The following is a 23145-nucleotide window of genomic DNA, read 5'->3' as shown; positions in this document are numbered from 1 at the left end:
TGTGGTGAGCCATCCAGTGCCGGATGTGAGTGTTACACTGTGATGCCTACGAGACTCCCAGAAGGAGGGACCAAGGGGGCCAGAAGGTCCAGAGCTGAACAGAGAGCTGGGACAGGACACACACTGGGGCTAGGGCATGGAAATGGAGTTTAAGGCCCGAGTCTGAGCTCCCCAGGGGCACCATCGGTGGAAAGAGAAAGGGAGGCTCATATAACCTTCCGCTGCTCATGGCTTTCAAATTAGGAAGAGGTCCCCTTCCTGCAGGGGTAGCCCACCTGGGCAGGAGACCTGGGAGTCACTGGCTCTCCACCTTTCCTCATGGGCATAGCCTTGCACCAGGCACAGAACACAGCCAGAACTGGACTCCACCTTCTACTCAGCCCTCTCCTGCATGGCCTTTGGGTCTTCTCATGTTAACAGGATAAAATTGAGGCCCAGAAAGGCTGAGTGACTGGCCCAAGATCACACAGCTCTAAGCCACAAAGTGAGATTCAACTCTGACCAGTATGGCCTCCAACCAGTCACACTGCCTTTATACCCCCGACCCAACCACAAAGACTACCAGCTACTTGACCTGCCTAGCAAGGTCAATTCACAGCACTGATTAAATAAATTAAAGTGCCTGAGTACATCACATCCACAATCTCACTTCCCCTCTCCATCATCCTGCAATGTTGTTGGCGCTCTCATTTTACAGACAAGGACGCTGAGGCTGAGAGAGGTTAAAACACTAGCTTAAGGTAATCCACTAGAGCTGGAATCTGAACCCAGGAGTATCTGGGTCCAGAGCTCTCCCTCTGTGCCCCCTGGGCGGACACTGAGGTGACCCAGGGACTAAGAATAACCATCAAGGCTTAACAAGCTTCTTCTGCTAGCTGGGCACATTCATGGAAATCTTCCCCCAGCCCTAGAGGCAGCAACTACTTATCAAACCCATTTTATGGAAGAAGAAGTTGAGGCTTAAATGATTGTCTGAGGGAGTCCACTGGCCCCTGCAGCTCCTCGTGCCTCCACTGACATTATCCTTCTCAAAGACCCTGAGGTGGTAGGAGCAGCCGGTGATGCTGGATGGCTTTGGGCCATTTGCTGGCCCCTGAGCCTCCGTCCCCTCAGCCTGACCACAGGCCATGACCCAGAGACCCGAGCTCCCCTCCAGCCCCACCCCAAGAACCCAGCCCCGGGAGGGACACTTGAATGCCTCTACTCACTCCCAGATCCATTAGGCTGATGTCCTGTGACAGCTTAACCCAAGGCCAGTGCTTCCTGCGCAGTTATAGCTATATGGCCCTCAAGCCTGGCAGAGCAGGGATCCTGGGGGACCCTGAGCCAGGCCCAGGGAGGCAGACCCCTACTGGCCAGCCAGGGCCAAATCTTCATGGGCTATGTGTGGTAGTTTCCTTACCCACCACAGCTCTGTTCAGATAAATCACAAAACCGGCCCCCCTGGCCAGACACTTGGTATGGCCAAGCACCTTCCTGGCCTGAGTTCCTGGAAGCCTGCCCAGCCTTGGTGTAGGGGGAAGGGGTGGGAAGGGACCTTGAGGCTCAGGGATGCCATTGGCCTAAGACACACAGCTGGTAAGTGGCTGATGGGGGCTTGAAGAGGGTCTGAGCAACTCAGGATTATCTGCTCCGTAGCTGGGCTGCAAATCAGTTGCAGCTGCTGCAGTCCTGACCCCTGGGGGGGCCCTGAGATGGGTGCAGGGGTCCTTGAATCTGAGCAGCATCCAAGAATACCGTGTGTTTGTATGTATGTGTGTGTGTGAATGTAGGAAGAAAATCTAGAAGGAAACACTCCATTTTGATATCCTCAGTTCAGCAAATTCCCAACCAGAAGTAGCTCCCTCCCTGAGACACTAGGCAAAGTCTGGAGATATTTTGGTTGTCACACTGCATAGATGCTCCTGGCATCTGACGAGTAAAGACCAGGGGTGCTGCTAACCATCCTACAGTGCGCAGGGCCGTCCCCACAGCCAGAGTGACTAGTCCACAACACTGGTGGTACCAAGATAAAGAAACCCTGGTCTCACCTGTGCGAACATACTGTAGAGCTGTGTCTTTCTTCCCTGTAGCCTTTCACATTTCCTAAAGGGAAGTGACTAAGAGTATGTACTGTGCAGCCAGGACTGGGGTTTACATCCCATCTTACCAGCTGTGTGCCCCAGGCAAGTGTCCTCCCCTCCCTGATCACCAGCTGCGGCCTAGGGGGCTCACGATGCCCGCCTTCAGGGCTGAGGGAAGATACAGTGAAATGATGTCTATGAAGGGGCTGGCTCAGTAGACCCTCAATTTGTGTTGTTGGGAAAAATAATAGTAACTTGCCAGCACGTCACATAAAGTCACTTAGGTCACCCTCATCCAATCCATTGAGGGAGGGATTGTTTTTATTCTCTATTTGGCAGATGATGAAATTGAGGCACAGAGAGGTTAAGCAACTTGCTTGACATCACACAGTAAGTGGCAGAGGAGGGACTGGAACCCTCGCTTCAGAGCCCAAACCCCCACCCTCCAACCACTGGGCCTCTCACTGCCTCTAACATCAGGTAAAGGGGTTTTTCCAGTTGAGTTTTCCCAATTATCTTCTCTAAAACTTGGGATGAGTCTTTGTTGGAATTCAGATCATTGCTAAAATGACAGGTGCCCCTTGTAGCCAGCCACTACTCTCCTGCCCGGTCCTGCTTTATGGTGGTTCCCAAGAGAAGAGCCAAGACCACTGGGAATTTCATGCCCCCTTCTGCCCTGAGCTGACTTCAAAACCCTCTGTGTCATGAGCCTCGCTTTGATTTCAGGCATTTTATGGACATGAAATCCAAGCCTTGGTCTTTCTAAAGATATGGAGCTCCTTGGGGGTAGGGTGGCCTTGTGGGGCCATGGGGGAGCGGCTGGGCTTTGGGGCAGGGGTTGGGCTTTGCAAGGATCTGAGGAAAAGTCTAATCTCCCTTTAGGATTGGGGGCTGTGTCCTGGGAGAGTGGGCCCATGGCCCACACCGCTTGGTGAGCACCGGTGGGTCAGGTAGGTGCTCTAGCAGCCTGGGACAGGGGTTTCCTCTCACCCACTCTTCACAACAGCTTCCACGAACCGGGCAACTTTCCCCCAGTTACAGATGGGGAAACTAAGGCTCAGGTAGGGGCAGCCAGTCATCTATCACTCAGCCCAGAGTTGGGTTTCAGGCTCTTTTCCCCTGCAGCCCACTGCCTCTTGGCCTCCAGAGGCCACAGTGAGAGGGACTAAGGGCAGACAGGTGGAGAACTTCCCTCCCAATGTCCTGGGCTCTGGGCTCTAACTGAAGGGACCTTGGGTGGACGTTCTGAGGAGTGTCCATGACGTGGGGACAAGCACTGGATGCAGGGTCTCTGGAAGGCATCAGCAGCGGGAGGTGAGGCCCCGGGACTTCAGCCCTGGGTTCCAAGCTGCCTGCGGACCTGGCTTTCTGGGGTTGGGGGTTGACGCCTCAGAACCTGATTTTCTTGTCACATCAGCCAAATGACTTCAACAGCCCCTCATGCCCACCCCCTTACTGGCCGGACCTCCTCCAGCTCCCTTACCCCGCAGTCCACGCAAACCCAATCCCCTGGCCACACATGACTGGCCCTGGACTGCCCACCGGAGCCGAGCTGCTTGGTTCATCCCTTCGTTCACCTGATCGTCCATACAGGTGGAACCTGTCTGCATTTCCTGGGCTTGCTGCAACAAATTGCTGTTAACTTGGTGGCTTGAAACAGGAGAAATGTATTCTGCCGCAGTTCTGGTGAATTCCAAAATCGAGGTGTCAGCAGGGCCATGCCCTTCTAAAGGCTTCAGGAAAGAATCCTTCCCTGCTGTTCCAGCTCCTGGGGGCTCCCAGTGTTCCTGGGCATTCCTTGGCTTGTAGAGACAGCCCTCCAGTCTCTGCCTCCATCTTCACATGGCCTGTGTGTCAGTGTCCTCTTCTCATAAGGACACCAGCTGTTGGATTCATGCCCCACCCCCACCGAGTCTAGTATGAGCTCATCTTAAGATACTTAACTAATGTCATCTGCAAAGATACTGTTTCCAAATATGGTCACATTCTGAGCTTCCAGGTGGACATGGATTTTGGGGGGACACTATTAAACTCACTATGAGCACCTACAGTGTGCTCTAGGCCTTGGGGACAGAGTGGTGAACCAGACAGGGTGGGCTCAGCCCTCACGGAGTTACAGTACAGAGGTGGGCTGGAGAGAGACAGAAATGGATAATGTTAGAAATGATGCTGCAATAAACTCCACCAAGAAACGCTGGACTTGGGACATGGACAGCAAGACGGGGAGACTTTGGCTGCGCTGGAGCCAGACCATCAGCACCCACCCCACCCCCCAGCCAACTGGCTGCCTGTCCCAGGTCTGTGCAGTGACTTCCTCCCCACTCCGAGTCCCCCGGACATGTCCCGGGGCCTCAGCTCAGAACTCACCTCCTCCTAGAAGCCTCCCCTGACCCCACAGTTGCGCCCTCTGGGTTCCCAAGGGCCCCTGAACTTTCTTCCAGCATTGGTTGGTGGTAGGGTTTTTTGTTTTGTTTTTTTTTTAACTTGGGAAATCTTCAAGTCTATTTATTTACAGAAAGAATGTTTTCTGTAGAAAAAATAATTAAATCTTTGATAGAAAAATTCAGTGTGGAGGTGGGTATAGCTCAGTGGTAGAGCTCATGCTTAGCATGCATGAGATCCTGAGTTCAATCCCCAGGACCTCCACTAACAAAAAGAAAAAGAAAAAGAAAAATACATTAACTTTCTCCCCTCTGTAAGTCCACTGGCTGGAAATTACCTTCCTTGGCAGGTAGATGCACTCAGCGTAGTCAATGGTACACAGTAGATGCTCCATAATGTTTGAATACACAAGTGGCCAGTGTTAGGCCCTGGAGACCATGAGATGATTAAGTCACCACCTCTGACCCCCAGGAATTCACTGAGGTACAACCCTGTGCTGCCCCGTTAGAGCGGGGCATTCAGTTGTGTTTCATGATGCTGGCGAGTTGCCTGTGGGGGTCCCCTCCATCTTTGCTGCTGTCACTGGTGAGGGGAGCCCTTGGTGCAATCAGGGCGGGACCTTGGATGAGGTGGGCCCAAAAGTTGGTGGGACAGCGGCTGGGAGAGGTCCAGGCCAGGCTGTAGGGATGTGGGAAATTCCAGCCCGTGGCCTCAGGGAATTTCCTCTGGGCCTCCACTCCGGTGGCCATCTTTCAGCATCTGAGCCTTCTGTCCACAGCCCCTGCCCAGGCATCAGGACCTGGCCTGGTAGGGTGCACTGGTTGATCCATTAGCATTTACTGAGCACCTATTGTGTGCCAGGGGCTGCATTACATGTGCGCTTGTGAATAAGACCAGCCCTGTACCTCCCCCAGGGAGCTTGTGTTCCAGGTGGGGTGACAGTCGCAGACAAATCAGTAAGACGTGGGGGCCAGAAAGAGAAGGCAGAAGGGTTCAGGGAGTGGCAGATATTAAATAGAGAGGAAAGGGCAGCCTCCTGGAGGAGGTGACATTTGACAGAGTCAGAAGGGGAGAAGAAATGTTAAATGCCTGGGAAAGAACATTTGGGGAAAGCAGAGGAAAGGTGTGAGGTTGCCTTCAGGTTCAAGGGAGAGGGAGGAGCTGGTGTGGCTGGAGCCAAAGGCAAGAGGGCAGGAGGGAGTGGAGGCAACAGAGCATGTCCCATGGGGCCTCGTGGCCACAGTGAGGACTCTGGCTCTTCTCTGGTTGAGGTGGGAGCACAGGACAGACGTGTCTGAGTCTAACACGGGTTCCTCAGTCTCAGCACTCTGAACATTGGGGCTGGATCATTCTCTGGGGGCTGTCCTGGGCATTGTAGGATGTTCAGTAGCAGCCTGGCCTCCACCCTCTAGACACAAGTAACACACCCCTCTGCCAGTTGTAATGCCAAAATGTCCCCCAGACATTGCCACATGTTCCCTGGGGTTGGGGGGGAAATCACTCTGTTAACCTGAAAGGAGAGACTGGGAGCGAGGCAGGAAGCGAGGAGACCAGCGAGGAGGAGTGTGCGATGGTCCAGCCAGAGATGTGGTGGGTGGTGGGTGGTGGGGAGAAGCAGTTGGTTCTGAATCTAGTTTGCAGCAGGAACAGACAGGAGGTGCTGACAGGTTGAATGAGGGAAGGAGAAGGGTCGAGAAGACTGGGGGTTTCTGGCCAGAGCCACTGGGTCTAGGGACCATGGAGGGGGAAGCCATGTGATCTGTGTGGGGTGGGAGGTGCACAGAGAGTGGAGCTGGGTCTGGACATATGGGTCCTGGGAGTCACTGGGCTGTGGGCCTTGGAGCAGGAATAAAACACCAGACATCACTGAGCCAGGCAAAGTCTGTGGCAAGCTCTCCTGTGCAGCTGAATCCAGGACTTTCACAGCTTGCCACAGCCTCCCCTTATGAAGCATCTTTTGTTGGGCCACCTGTACCCATGTGATCTCATTTGATTTTCACAATGGTTTTTCAAGGCTGGCGCCCTTGGAAGCTCCAGTTAGGATGAGGTTTCAGGGGCCCAGAGAGGCTGAGTGACTTGCCTAAGGTCACACAGCAAGTTCAGCCTGGGGAATGAGAGGAAGCCAGCTCGCCCCAGGGCCCCAAATCTGGTCTGTGTCCAGCCCCTGGTGGTGGGCTAGGTGGGAATGAGAGCAGGGTTTGAGGGGAGGGAAGCTTTATTTTCTAACTTCGCAATTTTCTGAAGTTTCTGCAATGAACACGTTTCTGTTTTGCATTCAGAGAGAAATACAACCAAGAAAGGGGGTTTGGGGCTTGTTTTTTAGGAGTATGAATCTGAATCTGTCACAGATTCACCCCACAGAACAGCTGACTGGCTCTGGATCTCAGTTTTCTTGTCAGCAGCATTGCTGGTGGGCTGACACAAGGAAACAAACTTCAGGGAGGGCAAATTAGTGTGGCTCTCAGAAGACTAAATGTGCCTCCTCTGAGATTCTTCTAAGAGCTGATCATCTAAAAAATACTTGACAAAAAAAAAAAAAAAAAAAGAAAGAAAAGAAAATACTTGCCTAAGTCCCCAGAGACACATACGGGGGTGGAGTCCACCTCAGTGTGGTCTGAGGTAGTCAACAACCTAAATGTTCATCAAGGGGAGCCTAGAGAGTCAGCTGAGGTGGCTTTGCAGGGTGGAATACTATGCAGCTGCAAAAAAGAACGAGGATGCAGGGAGGGCCCAGGATGTAATGTTAAGTGAAAACAGCCTGGCACTTCACAATGTATATCTTGACACTATTTGTAAAACAAAATGAAAAAAGGAAAGAGAATAGATGTGGATTTGTTTGTGAATGCTCAGACAATCCCTAGAAAGTACTAGAAGACACTCCACAGGGGCAGGGCTGCGGGTCAGAAGCAGGAAGAAGTCTTGACTTTTTTCCTTCTTTTTCTTCAGTTATTATTATTTATGAATACGAAATAATTCAGCCCAATAAAGAATAACATCCCCACCACACAACCCAAGAGAGAAAATACGGAGCAAACCAAGGCCCCGTGACCCCTCCCAGTTACTTGCCTCCCCACTCGCAGGAACCACCATTCTGAACCTGCAGTTTATCCTTCCCACGAGCGTGTTCACTTTGCTACTCACTTAGAACCCCTTGACTTTTACTGAGTGTTGTGCTTTTTTTTCCCTGTGTGGGCTATCTTTCCCCCTCAGGGATGTAGAAAATTCATTTAGAAGAAGTTTTTTTTGCATTGTCACTCCTCCAGATTGTTTCTGGAGCAATCGGTTTCCTGGAACAGGGGGCTGCACCCCTTGCCTGGGCCCCCAGAGGCCCTGAGGAGAGCAGAGAAGCTGGGCGGTGGAGCAGATGAAGTCCTGGGCACAGCGGCACAGACTCACTTGCCGGGCTTCTGCAGGCCCGGGGCGTGGAGCCAGCAGGCTGGAGCCAGGCGGCCTCCCGGGCCTCCTCACAGCCGCTTTTGATAAAGCCCCTCTGTGCACAGGGTGGGGGGGCCCGGCCGGCTGGAGCCAGCTCACATCTGGAGGCCAGCACAGGCCCGGGGCAGCCGGCGCGGCTGACAGCGGCGCCACCCAGAGCCGCACGCCCGGCACTGGGTAAACAGCCCCGCGCCCACCCAGAGGCTCACCTTTCGCCCACAAGGCTGCCTTTCTTCTCGGACCCGGGCCGAGGCCACCACGAACATTCCTCCCAGCACAGGGCAGAACAGGCCTCTGACCTCGAGGTTGGGCTGAAATCTGAATCCAGGCACCAGTGATGGAGAGGAGGGCCGTGGAAAAGCACCTACTATGTGCTGGGCACTGAACTCATTTCAAGCTCACTGCTGTTCTGGGAGAGGGTACATGTGGTTAAGAGTGTGTGCTCTGGAGCTAGAAGACCTGGGTTCAAATCCCAGCTCCAGCTGTGTGACCTCAGGCAAGGCACTCAACCTCTCTGAGCCTCTGTTTCCTGATCTATAAAATGACAGTTGTAATACTCCCTCCCCCAGTGGGTTATGTGAATATTTAAAGAAGTTATTGTAAGTAAATTGCTCAGAAGAGTGCCTGGCTTATAAGTGCCCGATATTATGACCCATTCAACAAAGTCAATCATTCAACAAAGCTGTATGAGGGTTAAGATGGTGAAAAACAAGGGTTCAGCCTTCAGGAAGCTTTGTTTCTGCTTAGCTGAACAGGGAAACCCCTCAGAGCAGATGGCTCCTGCCTTGTCCTACAGCCTGCTCCCCTAGGACGAGGCTACTGCCTAGTCACCCAAGGGACATTCAGGGCCAGCCTAGGCTCCAGCCTGCAGTGGGAGTAGATGGTCAGGCCAGGGGTCCACACCCCTTTCCCTGGGGATCACAGCCCAGTACCAGCCTGGGGGCAGTAGACCTCTGTCCTCACCTCCTGTCCAAGAGTTTGGTATGTGGGGGCAGGAGAAGCAGCCAGGCCTTCTGACTTTGGACCAGGTGAAGCCACTCCAGTGCATACCCAGCTCTGCCTTTTCCTGGCAGTGGGGCCCTCACCACGTTCTGCTACCTCCATGAACCCCGTGACTTCATTTGCAGGGACAAGGGGGAGAGGACAGCAGCACAGCTACCTCCTAACCCTCCATTTCCTCATCAGCCAGAGGGGCAACAGCACAGGTACCAGTCATGCCATGGAGCTGGGGAGACTCCATGAGAAAGGCCACAGAAAGGGCACAGCGTCTGGCACATAGGAAAAAATCTGAGTGGAAGTCAGGGCGGCTTCCTGGAGGAGGCCATTGTGTTCTCGGGGGCTGGCGGGCGGGGGGAGAAGCAGGAATTAAAGGAGCCTCAGGTAGAGAGAGAAGGGGCAGGGGGACTGAGCTTCTGCCACATACACAGCCTGGACACCAGAACCAGTCATTGTTCCAGCAATCCAACAAGATCTGTGCTCCAGCCATCCCCATTTTACAGATGAAACTGAGGCCCGGAGAGCAAAAACCATTTATTCCCTCAGGGACTAAAAGCCAGAGTCAGAATTTGAACCCAGGAAGCCATAATGTCTCCCTTTCTCCTTCTTCCCTTCCTTCTTTCTTTCCTTGGATCTTTACTGCATCCCCACTGTGTGCTGGATTCACAGAGACAATCAAACCCAGTGTCATCCTCATATCTCTGTCAAACACCAACCTGGAACCATCCCTTGACCCTTCTGGGCCTCGGTTTCTCTCCTCTGAGCAATGGGTTCAAACTCTACAGCCCCTTCTGGCCCAGTGTCCCTGACTCAGGGCAGCAGGGATGAGCGGCAGCTGAGGCCGGCTGGCGGGGGCCTCCCTTCCCCAGTGAGGCAGGGTGGGGGTCCTCCACCTGCTGCTACCCCCTAGTCCCCCGTGAACCTGCTCGCCAGGCTGGAGCCAGCCGCCATCTGGAGCGACGGGCTGTTTATGGAGCCAGGCGGCGGCGGCCCTGGCCCTGACCCGGCCAATCTGGAAGCGATTAGCAGCCCGGGCTGGGGAGCATTTGGAGTTCTCATCAGTGGGTCGGGACCACCCCCCCACAACGCCCACACCCCACACCACCCGGAGCCAAGGCAGCTCTGGGGGTCCCTGAGGAGCCCCCTTTCTTGCAGGGCACTCCAGCTCGGACCTGCTCCAAGGCCTAAAGCTCTGAAAACCAGCAATGGCGAGACTGGGCCACACACAGGCCAGGATGCGGGGGTGGGTGGGGAGATCTGGGGCCTTCCTGGAGGAAACCTCGTGCAGAATTGCTTTCTGGCATGTTTGGTTTCGAATATACATACAAGTGCACAGAGGAAACACACACACACACACACACAAAACTCAAACAGCATGGAGGGTGTAAAAAGCATAAAGTGAAAAGTCAGTGTCCCTCCCTTCCTCTCCCAGGTCCCCACTCTCCCCACTGCACAAATTCAGTGTTTTCAGTGCTGCGGATCTCTGTCTTAGATGGTGTGAGCCTCTACATACATATCTTTCTAGTTATTCTTGCCTTTTCCTACAACTGGCAGCCGACTTTATATCCTGTCTTGCCTCTTCCTTTTTTCTCCTTTGGATGAATCCATATTTCTACCACGACTACCACTAATAATCATAATGTTAATAATAATATTAGCAGCAGCAAAGGTTTCTAGAGGTCTTACTATGTGCTGGGCACAGGTCTAAATGCTTTACATGGATTAATTAATGACTCAGAAGGGTGAAGTGATCCTATTAGGAAGCTGTATCATTCTTATCATCTCCATTTTGTAGATGGGGACACTGAGGCACAGAATGGCAAGGTGCCTGCCTGGTGCCACACAGCAGTGACTGGCAGAGCTGGGATTCAGGCCCAGGCTGTCGGGCTTCCAGGTCTGTGCTCTGAACCTCTGCACCATCCAGCCTCTCCCAAGGCTCCGAAATATTCTGCTGTCTGGATGGACCCCGGTGGATTTGACGAGGCCTCAGGTGATGCACCACCGGGCTATTTCCATCTTGGGCTGGTGCCAAATGTGCTGAGAACACCCTGGTGTATTTCATGCCACATGGAGTTGGGGAGTGGTCCATTCTCAGAACGGCCTGGCCAGTCACAGGGGTGAGCAGTCCGAGGGGTGAGGCCACTGCCCAACTGTCCTCTGTGGTGGATGGAGGTGATGCTGACTCCTGATCCAGTCCCCTGGGAGAAGGGAGGAAGCCTCAGCTGCCACGTCCTGGGCCTGTTTCCAGGGAAACCCAGGCCTGGCCCAGCACACCCAGGATTTTAGCTTCTCGGTCTGCACTAAGCCTGCCCTCCCATTCTCCTCTGTTGTGTGGACAAGACTCCAGTCTCTCCTCTGGTCTTTGCCCCTCCAGCCTCACCGGCCAGTCCCAGGTCCGTGCCGCAACTAGAGCAAAGCTTCTAAAACCTAAATCAAGTCAGACCTCTCCCAGCTCAACCCCCATCTCCCTCAGGATAAAGTCTAACCCCCTTCCCTCCTTTACCCTCCCCTTCATCCAGTCCAAGCCACAAGCAGGTCCCCAAACTGCCATGCCCGCTGCAACCCCAGGCCTTTGCACGGGCCAGTCCCTGCGTCTGGAGCACCCTCCCCTGCATCTGGCTACCTTCTCCTCATCTTTCCAGTCTGAGCTCACAACCTTCCCCAAACTCCCAGACTGAGGTAGGCAGGTGCCTCCTCTGGTCCCTCCTGCCTGGGTCACCATGAATCTTAGCTTGAATCACATGGTTTTCTGATGACCATCTCCCCTGACAGAATATCAGCTCCAGGAAGATAGAGATTTTTGCCTGATTCATTTTGGTAGCCCTGGAGCCTAGAGCAGAGTCTGGAGCTTCAGTAGGTGCTCAAAAAAATTAGTCGAATCTGTGAAGGTGTGAATGAATGAATGAATGAGTCAGCAGGGAGCCCGGATCTGTTGGCACATGGCTGTCCTGAGGTGGGTGGGGTCCAGGCCTAGCCCTCGGGGAGGGGTGGGGTGCAGCTGGGAGAGGAGGAAACGAGGAAGGATTTATAAAGCACCTGTGGTACATCAGGCACTCACTCTCAGGAATGAGATTTCCTTTGGCCTGCAAGACCCATCATACAGATGAGGAAACTGAACCCATTTCACTCACTCTACAAATCCAGCTTTCAGTCTCTAGACTTTGGGCTGGGGGCAGGGTGACAGCAGGGGACAAGCCAAACACTGACTCTGGTTTTTCGGAGCTGATGGGAAAGTGGAACAGAATGAACCAGAATGAGTGCCTGGTCATCTGAGCAACACCACTCCACCACCAGCCGCTGGTGTGAACCATAGCACCACCCCGAATGACCTTGACCCAAGCGATGGCTCTCCATCCCCGCTTCTGGGTGTTCAATGAAAATAAGCACCATGACCAGCACTGGCGTCGTGCTTACTGCGGGCCTTCATCTGAGCACTTTGCACAGTGCTTGTCTGCTCTCACCCTCCTAGAGGGGAAAGTTATCACTCCATCTTACAGATGAGGAAACTGAGGCCCAGAGAGGGTAAATGATTTGCCCAAGGCCATACAGAGGTAGACCCAGGAAGGTAACACTGTGAAATCACGCACATGGTCACGGACACCAAATTCAGGATGAAGTCACCTTTAGAGGGAAGGTGGGGGAAGCACTGGGGTCCCCCACGTCTCTGCATGTTTCATTTCTTTCTTGGAGGTGGGAATATAGATGCTCAGCCATCATTTCTGAACTCTTTTTGCAAGTGAAAAACCGTCCACAGCAGCACGTAGCCACGCAGCCACATCACGTAGCATGACTAACAGTGGACACGGGGCTGACCTTTGACCCAGCTCTGTCTGACTCGGAGCTGAAACCAGCCTGGGTGAGGGGGCTGCTCCTGGCCCCCCCTTAGCCTCTGTGCCCTCCCGGCTCTCAGTGACGCAGCTGTGGTGGCATTTGGCAACCCGGACTGCCCGCAGTTACGACAGCCTCAGCATCTGCCAGCTGGGGGCGGGGGAGCCAGGGACCTGCCCCTGCCTCTGCCAGTTGACCCCTCCTCCCAGCAGCCCCTTTCCCGGCTCTGCCTTTCCCCACAGTCTGTTCACCAGCAGGCAACACAGCTGTTTGCAGTGACCAGAAAGTAGCGCCTTGAGGGCAGGAGTCCTGTAAGTGTCCCACTCTCTCCCCAGAACTTGCTAAACGAACAAATAAAATACTAGGTAATGAATTGCAACCCTTCCCTTCCTCCCTCCCTTTCTCTCTTCTTTCCTTCCTTCTTGCCTTCTTTATTGAGCACCTACTATGTGCCTGGCTCTATACTCAGCAATGGGGTCACCACAGTGAATGAAGCAGGCAAAGATCCCTGTTCTTGCAGAGCTGATGGTCTAGAGAGGACGCTAGTCGCCAACACAGTCATCCTGCAAAGAGCAGAACCACAGCTGGAGAAAGGGCAGGGGCGAAAGGCTCCGGGTGCCGTGTGCACCTGCAGCAGGGCGGCTAGACCTCTGGGTGGGGGCGTGTCTTCCAGAGGAGGTGACCCTGCAGCGCCTCATTGGGCAACTACTAAGTGCCAGGTCAGGGGACAAAGCCTGCACCTCCTTGGGAGGCTCAGAGAGCCCTGGGAGTGAGTAGAACACACGTTATACAAGAGGAAACCCTGGGGCGCTGACCCTGCCCTCCCAGCCTGGAATGGTCCCTGAGGAAGTGACGCCCTGAATGCAGCCGGATCAGCAGTGGCTGACAAAGGCGAGTAAGAATATTCCCTTCCCGGCAGGGGCACCAGCAGGAAGGCTGCCACACCCCTGGGAAGTTGGTGGCTCTGCACGGGATGCCCCGCTCTGGCCTTGCTTTCTCCTTTTGTGAAAAGGGAGCAGTGTCCCCACCCCCCTATACAAGAAGGGATGCTGGAAGATTCTCTGGGAGCCTTTTAGGGGCTGAGCAAGGCACTTGATTTAAATCCTGCAGGGTGAGTTGGTTTTTCCCCATCTTCCCCAGGAGGCTGTGAGCTCCGTGGGAGAGAGCCCAGCACAGCATGCCCACAGTAGGTGCTCAGAGCTCGTCTGTGGATTAAGTAGCCAGTGAGTCTCAGTTTCCTCATCTGTGTGATGGGGTAATGCTGGTGTGGCCACAGCGAAGGAATGAATCGCTCTTTACAGTTTGTGCTGCCTCCTCTCCCCAGCTCCTGGGGTTGGGTCAGGCCTCTGTGAACCCCCTAGAGTCCTCGAAAGTGACCCTCTCTGGGGGCTGGGGGAGACAGAGATAAGCGAGTAGACTGAGCAGCTCTCTAACTCCAGACTTTCAGGCAGGATCCTGAGGTGCCCAGACGGAAATGACAAGCTGCCTCATTTACAATTGAAGGAAAATGAGGTACAACGACAAAAATAATAAAATCGAATGCTTACTGAGCACTTACTCTGAGCCAGGCGCTGTGCTAAGCCCTTTGCCCCAAGTTATTTCATTTAATCCTTCCAACAATCATCTCTGTAGGAAGCTAATACTATGACCCCTATTTTACAAGTGGGGAAATGAAGATTTGAGGGGATGAGTCAAACCCTTGTCACCTGTTAGTGGGGGATCTGGGATGGCATGCAGATCTGGCCCCAGAACCCAGAATCTGGCCCTTCCTGTGCTGAGGTGGGGGTGGGAGACAAGTGATGAGGGACACCTGGGAGAGACTGAAGACAAGCCCTTATCTGGGGGCCAAGGGCAGTGGAATAAATAATTGCAAGAGTGAGGGATGGGCATGTGTTCCATGTTCGTCCTGCCCTGAATGGCCCAGGGCAGTATGGAGAAGCCCCAATCTCCAGCCCAAAGAGCAAGCTAGAATTTACTCTGCTTCATTCATTCATTCATTCATTCAATCACTTAGTGAACAGAATACAGAATGACACAAGAGCAAACATATCCCTATAAATATAAATGTAAATGGGTCGATGGGTCTATTAAAAAACCAAGAGTTCATCTATTCATGGGACAAATATTTATTAAATTGCCTAAACTATTTTAGGTTCTGTTTTAGATTCTAATACTAAGACCTAAAAATAAAATTTCTGTTAAAGAAGGGAGAATATTGGGAATAGGTGATCCAGGGAGAGAGAGAGAGACCTGTAGGTACAAAAGCCGTGAGGCTGCGGCGAGTTGGAGAATGGAGGAGCAGAAAGGGGGCTGGTGTGGCTGCAGAATAGCATTAGTGAGCGAGCATGCTGGGGGTGAGGCGGACGAGATGGTCAGGCACCAGAGAGCAGAAACGGGGCAGAAGCAGCGCCCAGGAGGGCCCAGATGCAGATAAGCCAGGTTCTGCTGACATAGAGCTGTGGGTCAGCGACCGCACCTCACTCTCCCAGCAACCCCAGCTGGACTCTTGACTTTCCCAACAGGGACCTTGTGCCCCCTCAGTGGAGCCAAGGTGACCTAGAACAGCATCCCCTCTGGGAAGAAGACTGACTGTGAATTAAAGGCCTACTGGGTGCCAGGTTTTGCCATTAGGTCATTTAGGACTCTGCTTAATTAGTTCATTAAATCCTGCCACCGGGTTGGCTTTCTCTCCATCTTGCAGAAGAGAAAAGTGAGCCTCAGAGAGGCAGAGTGACCTGCCTGAAGCCACATAGCCAGAGAATGGCAGGCCTGGGGTTTGAACTCAGAGTGTCTGACACTACAACGTGCCTTCTTGGCACAGCATACCTGCCTCCCAGGAAAGAGCAGTGGAGAGGCCTCAGCTGGCTGTGTCTTCCCGTGGGTCCTCTGACCCACGCCTCAGTTCCCCATCTGGAAAGCCCCACGCCAGATCGGTGTCAAGACTTCGATGACTCCCTGTCTCCCAGCAGCGGAGTTCCCAAAGTGCTGAGTTGGCATTTCTGGTTCCACCCTCATGATGACTCTGTTTGACAGAGGAGGAAACTGAGGCTCAGAGTAGGAAGTGACTCTCCAAGATCATGGCCTCGGGCTCTCCTGAAGGCCTGACTTTCGATGAGTCTGTTCATTGAGTGGTAAGAATAGGGACCCCCCTAAGGATCAGAGACTTTGGGGTAGGGTGGGAGACAGGAGCAAAGACACAAGGACAATAAGGGAGAGGAGGCCTGGAACCCAGGACACCAGCTCCCAGCCTTTGCCCTGCACTGCATCCTGGGGAAGCTGGAGGCCTGGCCCCTGGGTCCAGATTATTTCCTGAGAATGGGGAAGGGCCACAGGAAGTCTCCCCGCATGTCTCCACTCAGGTCCTGCCCAAACAAACAGGAAATGCCACACAGTCCCCCCACCCCGACCCCAGGGCCGTGGGAAAGCTTTGCCTGGGATTCCAGTGCTTCCAGCCCTAGCCCAGCCTCAGTGGGGATCTAGACCCTAACAGGGCCTGCATGACCTTGGGCAAGGTCCTTCCCCTTTTGGCACCTCAGTCTCCCCTTCTGTAGTCCCAGAGTTCTGCCACCTCCCAGCTGTGTGACCTCAGGCAGGTGGCTGCACCCCTCTGAAGCCCAGCTCCCTCTTCTGTAAAATGAGACAGTGCACACAGAGTGTGCTCCATCCACTGAGCCAGTATCACCCCAGGCAAGGGCGTGACGAGGAAGGCTGGCCTTTGGAGAGATCGCTGTGGCCCTCTGGGAGGGATGTCTTGGCTTCCTTAGACTCAGGACCACACTGGGTACCTCTGTGCACCTCACTTTCCCAATCTGCTAAAGAGGCAGAGCCATAACATGGGCCGAATTGCAGGGATTGAATGTCAGGAGAAGGGACCACAGGGGTGGGTTTCAGGCCACAGGAGAAGGTAGAACAAAGCAGATTCAAGAGAGGTAAGGATGCTGGCTTTGGGGGACTGGAGAATGTGGTCCCCTGGTTATTTACTTCTCTTTCCCAGTGAGAAAGGACAGCCAGAACAGGGGAGGATGAGACAGGTGGACAGGGCTGGACCCCATCTCTTGGGAGCTTGCAGAGCACTTACAACGGACAGGATGGGAAGAGAAACAGGCCTGGGGCAGGGGTGAAGGTGGCTCTGTTCCCTCCTCCCGGTCCTTCCAGGCAGGAAGTAGATGCTCCCAGGTGCCAGGCCTTGGATGGGTAGTTCTTACTCCTTCCCAGACCCTGGCTCCAGACCCCAGCCCAAAGCTTTCTCAGTAAGCTGTGACTCCACCGAGGTGGTTGAAACTGGCAGCTTGGAGAGGCACAGCCACTTGCCTTGCTCACATAGCAGAGCTGCCACTTCATCCTCCCTAGAGACAGCGGGAGTCCTAGCTGTGAACAGGAAGGAGGCCACCTGCCAGTTCCATGCTAGGGGGCAACCTGAGCTCCAGACCTGAAGAGACTTGGGGAAACTAAGGCACCAGGGAGGGTCCTCTGGCTTTGAGGTACCACATGTCTAAAGGACATCTGTATTTGGGCCTCTCCATCTTCAGGGCCAAGCATGTCATGGGGCAGAAGTTGGGGGGTGTGCTCATGGGAAATGGGCTCAAGTTCCCTCATTCTGTCTTACAACCAACACCAAGTTACTGCATTTTTCAGAAACTGTTTTTTTGTTTGTTTGGTATAAAGTATAATAGAAGGTGTAGTAAAGGTGAGACATACAGAATATGAAGCCAGCACCCAGAGCATAGATCAGTAAAATGGGGCTATTGTAGCTATTATTGTTACAGATCTGTTACTTAATCCCTTTGAGCCTTGGTTTCCCCATCTGTAAAATGGGTTTAACAGTCCCTACAGTTTCTATAGAAAGTCCCATTAAGGACTCCAAGAGTTATTCCATTGAAAGCACTTACTCTGTGCCTGGCTCTTTTCTTCCACTTCTGTTCCAACATTCCAGTGCCTGTTACACAGTAGGAGCTCAATATCACTTAGCTGTATTATTATTACTATTATTGCCCTGACTCCAGCTATCTGAGATCTTAGGCAACTCACCAACTTCCTGCCTTGCTCAACTTCATTTTCTTCCTCCGTAGAATTGAAATAACAATAGTGCCTGCCTCCCAGAGCTGAGAGAGGATCCATCCATGCATTCCACAAACACTTATTAACTGTTTTTGTTTGTTTGTTTGTTTGTTTAAGGAACTGGGGATACAGCTGGGAACAAAACAGAAAAACAAGAAAACAAAAAAACCCTGCCCTCATGGAGAAGACATGCTCACAGGGGAGACAGGCGCCGTGAATCAGTATTTTATACAGTGTGTTAGAGGCTGGTAAGAGCAGAGAAAGGCAACCTGAGCACGGATTTTGGTAGTTTGACGTGGTGAGGCTGCATGGAGAGTGACTGGGAGGGGTGGAGAGGGTTGAGCGAGGCCACGTTGGGTCTGTGGGCTGCAGGAGGGCTGGGGTGGCAGGGGCTTTCTGTGTGGGGTGGGCGCCCTGGAGGGTTCTGAGCAGAGGAAGGATGTGGTATGACTCAGGTTCTGTGGCCGAGAGAATGTACTCTAGGGGGATAAGGGGAATGCAGGGAGCCCCAGGGGAGGTCACTGCAGTAGTCCAGGCAGGAGAGGAGGGGGCTGGACCAGGAGGGCAACAGGGGAGGTGGGAGACATGGTAGAATCCTGGGTCCATTTTCACTCTCAACTCTTCCTCAGGTGGATTTTTATCCCTCTTTGGCAGCTGAGGAAACAGAGAGCTGGTGAGAATCCCAAGATTCCAGAGCCAGGCCAGGCCCCAGGAGGCCCTGAGGCCTGGGAAGTGCTGCTTCACACAGGGCCTTGGGCCGTGGCCCAGACACACTGGAAATCCTTGCCTCTGGGGACTCTCCTTGACCAGACCTGCCCAGAAGCAGCAGTTAAGGGGCGCAGACCCTCACCTTCTGCTCCGCAAATCTCAGTCCTGCTTCCTGGGACACTGCTTCTCCAGGAGGATGCCTGAGGATCGTTACTGTTATTAGATAAGCAAGAAATGATCATGATAAATTACCTGAATAAACTCCATGCTCTAGGATACTGAAGTAGATATTATCATTAGCCCCACTGGAAAGTTGAGGACAGTGTTGGGAGGTGGGTCACTGCCTGAGCTCACACAGAGGCAGGACGGGGACTTGAACTTGCAAATCTGCGATTCCAGAAGCTGAGCTCCTGTCAAAAATGTAGAATGAAGTGGGAGGGAGGGTACAGCTCAGTGGTAGAGCCAAGTACCTCCATTAAAAATAAAGAAATAAACCTAATTACTCCCCCCCCAAATAAATGAATACAAATAAAATAATAAATAAAATTTTTTTAAAGTGTGGAATGAAACAGGCTGTCCAGAGGTTCCATTTCCATTCAGCCCACCTTGCAACGTAAGTGGGGAAACTAAGGCCCGGATGGGCTCAGGGACCTGCTCAGAGCCGCACAGAGACCCTGAGGCCAGTTCAAGAGGCTAGGAGGCTGCTTCCCACGAGCTGGGAGGCTCTGGGCCCTGCAGGAAGTGGCCAGGGCTAGGACAGGCCCGCTGCTTTGATCAGCTTTATGAGCCATGGCTGTTTATGGAGGCCCAGGCCCCCACCCTCTGCCACCTGGGACTGGGTCTCGTCACCGGCACTCGGGATATTAGCAGTCCCTGGAGAGTCTGCCAGCTGGGGTCTTGGCCCCATTTCCTCCAGCCTGGCCCTTGCCCTGCCCCTTGGCCTCTGCCCCTGGGAACAGGGCAGGAGGGTCCCTTCAGGCCAGATCTCCTCACAGAGGGGCCTCCTGGCTGTTCCTCTGCAGATGCAAAGGGAGCTCGGTCCTCAGAGCCTCTGCCCTTGCGGTGCCTGCTGCCAGGAGCCCACCCCTCAACATCTCCCGTGCTCCTCCTCCATGTCACCTCCTTAGAGAGGCCTCCTGGACCTCCCCGTCTAAAGCAGCTCCCACTCCCATCACCCTCTAACACAGCCTTAATTTAATTCTTCATCGCCTATACTGCTGTCTGGAATCTTCTCACTCATTCCTTCTCCTGTGGATTTCTGCCTTCTCCCCAGACAGGGACCACATCTGTCCCATCACTCCTGTGTCCCCAGCACCTAGCAGGGCTCTGGCATACAGTAGGTGCCCAGTAACTGTTTCATGGGTGAAAGAATCAAACTCTTTTAGAGCCGTGAGTTGTGGGCAGCTTGAGGCCCAAAGCATTTCTCAGAGCCCCCCCCCACCCCTAACCCCTCACTTGTGCCTGGAAAATTCATGGGCACAGACGCTGCACGCAGAGGGGAGTTTCAGCCCCGCTTTATGGATGAATACACAGAGGCTCAGAGAAGTGACATGACCTGCCCAGTATCCCCAGCCTGAAGGAGCAGGGCTGGGATTCTATGCCGGGTCCCCCTCCCCCAGCTCCTTCTCCCCCCCAAACCCCTTCTTGGTCCCTTCTACCTTCCACCTCCCCATCCTCCCATCCCCCCTCTATCCACCTCACCCTGAGCCTGGCTCACGTCTGTGATGATTCCTGACAAAAGAAGCAGAGAACAGGTGTCGGACCAGCCAGGCCGGTTCTGGGGCATGCATGGGGGCACTCCCCTCCCCACCCCATCCCAGAGTAATGCGGAGGATGACAGTGGACACCTGCTCCCACACCTGCCCCTGCTTTCTCACACTCATTCAGGCCCTTCAAGCCCCCCAACACCCACAAGGCCACAATGGATGGTTTGTCCTCAGAGACCCCAGGATGCCCACTCCCCACCCCCTGGGCTCCCTGCCTGTGCTTTGTGACCTGGGGCACGTGTGCCCCTGCTCTGGCCTGGGGAGGGAGCAGCAAGCAGGAGTTTTCCAACCTTTTGCGCACTGGCAGGCAGCCTCCCCACTCACCCTGGCCAGCTGGGGAACCCCAGGGTGCAGAGGAGGGGGCGGGGGAGTGGGCGGGGCATATGGGCACCTGCTGGGGGCAGGCTGGTTCTGGTTTTCGCAGAGTTTGGTTGGCTTCTTAGCAATCCTGGATGCAGTGTGTGATCATCTCTTATTCTAGCTGGGGCAGTGGAGGCCCAGACTCAGAGAGGGCAGGGCACTTGCCCAAAGTCACACAGCAAACAAGACTGGAACCCAAGTGTTTGTGTATTTCCTGTTCTTCCGACTTCTCCCTCCTTGGGCCAACAATGTCACTACAGCCTTGGCTGGAAACCTACTATGCATTAGGCATTTAGCCAGGTCTAAATTCATTCAAAAACACTTGTTCAGTGATATGGATTTGTCAGGCACTGTGCTGGGTGTGGAGATAGAGCAGAATGAGACAGACACGCCGGCCCTCAAGGAGTTGACCTTCAGTGGGAAGACAGAGAATTAATAAGCATGGGAAGAAACCGACCTGATTATTCAGACATGACAAAGGTGATGAGATGGAAGAGACTTCAGAGTGAGGTCGTGCTGCATGGTGCCCTGAGGAGGGAAGGTTGGGGCAAAAACCTAGACGAGAAGAAACAGCCAAGCGAAGAGAAGAAAGGGGGTCCCAGGGAGCTGGACCCACAAATGCCAAGGCCCTGAGGTGGGGGAGTGCCTGGTGTATTTGAGGCACAACGAGCAGAGTGAGGGGCAGAGTAGCAGGAGGGGGATGTCTGAGAGATGAGGTGTCACCCAGGGCCTGGGAGACAGAGGAGGGGAGAAGGTGTGTTCACTACGCAAAACCAGATGGGCCTCCGTTTTCTCATCTGAAAACTGGGTTGAGCAGCTCTTGCAGTTACAGAAAGACGATAGGCCTTTAAAGAGGTTGCAGCCTGCCATTCCTGCAACTGTGGGGTCATCAGACCCCCTCTTGCTCTGAGGGGACCCTTCTTGTGCCTCTTCCTCCCCAGCTGAAGAAGGGTCAGGCAGAGGAAAGAGTCTGGAGCTACAGGAACTGGGTTCTGGGATCTTGGGGGAGCTTGGTTTTCTCATCTGTAAAATGGGCACAGCCCTGCTCCCCGCCTCCCAGGGAGGGTGGCCAGGTTTCAGAGGATGGGTTTAGCACTCAGCAGGTGCGCTGTTTAACAGGGTTCTGATCTCCTTCCTTAGGGGTGGGGTGGGGCACTGCTTAACTCAGTGGAAGCTCAAACCTGCTAGGGCTGCACCTGTGAGCTCAGGCCCTGTCCTGCTCCTAGCTGGAACGTTCTTAGCCCTGGTCCAAGCCCAGAGAGCTAGCCCCTCCACCTGCCTGATGGGGTGAACTGCCAGGTCTGGGACCATAAGAATGGTCACCTCTGTGATTGAGAGCCAGTGGGAGGTGGGAGGCTCCAGGGCCAGTCACTGCCCACACAGACACAGCCCTGGGTAATCCCAGATTCTCAGCATCCAGCCCATCACACAGATGAGGAAATGGGCTCAGCAAAGCAACTTGCAGGACTCAGAAACAGGGCTTGTGTAATTTATTCAACAAATATTTATGAGCACCTACTATATGCCAGGCCAAAATAAATGAGCAGGGGTTGGACAAGCTCCCCTTTTGTTGACTTCACAGCCCTGTGGGAGAGAGAAACATTGAACCCTTCAAGAGCTTGCAGAAATGCCTGGGTATGAACCCCAAGTTGTCACTTGTCAGCTGTGTGACCTTGGGCAAATGACTTAACCTCTCTGTGCCTGTTTCCTCACGCATAAAATGGGAGATAATAATAACACATACCTCATAGAGTTGTTCACAGGTCTTATCATAAAGAAAATGCACTCTAAAGCTATTGTTTTCTGTACTTCCATTTTGTAAAAATTTATTGAGTGCCTACTGTGTACCAGGCTCTGGTCTGGGAGCTAGGGACACAGAAGTGACCAAGATGACATAGTCACAACCTTGTGGGAGTCAAGTGTGAGCTCAGGTGTCTGACTCCCAGGCAGCCAAAGAGCTGCTTCCAGCCCCACCGCCTCCTCCAGGAAGCCTTCCACAATGACCCTGGCCTTCTGGGACCTGCCTCATTCTGGGATTCTGTAGGCCAACTCTGACACCAGCCCCTCCACCCACTGGTGCCCAGAGCCATTCGTCCAGAGCTGGCGCCTGTCTCAGGATGGAGGGGAGGGAGGGCCTAAGCACTGGCAGGATGTTTTATCCATTAAGGCCCTGACAGACGCCAGGAGACGGGTGGGGTGGAGGTGGTGGTGAGAAATGACTTTTGCAGGCAGGACAGTGCCTCCCCTGTTGTCCTGGTCTGGCTGTGCCTGGGCAGTCCCAGCCCTCTACCATGTGTGCCCTCCCCTAGGTCTGTCCATGGGGAAACTGAACACAGAGAGGCCTGGGACTTCTCTAGGGCACCTAGCAAGCTCCCAGCCTCTGGCCTCAGCCAACAGGCAGAGATAAACTGCAGGCCCTCAGACCAAGCCAGCCCACAGAGAGACAGAGGAGTCATTTCGGCTCTCACAGGGTCTGAAACAACTGGAATTCCTTGCCCCAGATTTCCATCAAAATCCAGACTTCCCGTTTCCCATGGCAATGGGCCTGC

General features: G+C 53.8%; 1 long non-coding RNA gene across 1 annotated transcript in view; it reads right to left on the bottom strand.

Annotated features, from left to right (window-relative positions):
• Positions 1-2348: 2348 nt before the first annotated feature.
• Positions 2349-23145, bottom strand: part of LOC141574060 (uncharacterized) — a 34856-nt gene continuing 14059 nt past the window's right edge. The window contains exons 5-6 of the long non-coding RNA XR_012500658.1: positions 15531-18880; positions 2349-4194 (exon numbers count right to left, since the gene is read on the bottom strand). This is a non-coding gene — a long non-coding RNA (uncharacterized LOC141574060). The remainder of the gene's footprint in view (positions 4195-15530; positions 18881-23145) is intronic.

Source organism: Camelus bactrianus, chromosome 19 (assembly GCF_048773025.1).
Source record: "Camelus bactrianus isolate YW-2024 breed Bactrian camel chromosome 19, ASM4877302v1, whole genome shotgun sequence".
Lineage (NCBI taxonomy): Eukaryota > Metazoa > Chordata > Mammalia > Artiodactyla > Camelidae > Camelus > Camelus bactrianus.
Note: the sequence above shows the minus strand (reverse complement) of the source record. Positions and strands in the feature narration are given on the sequence as shown.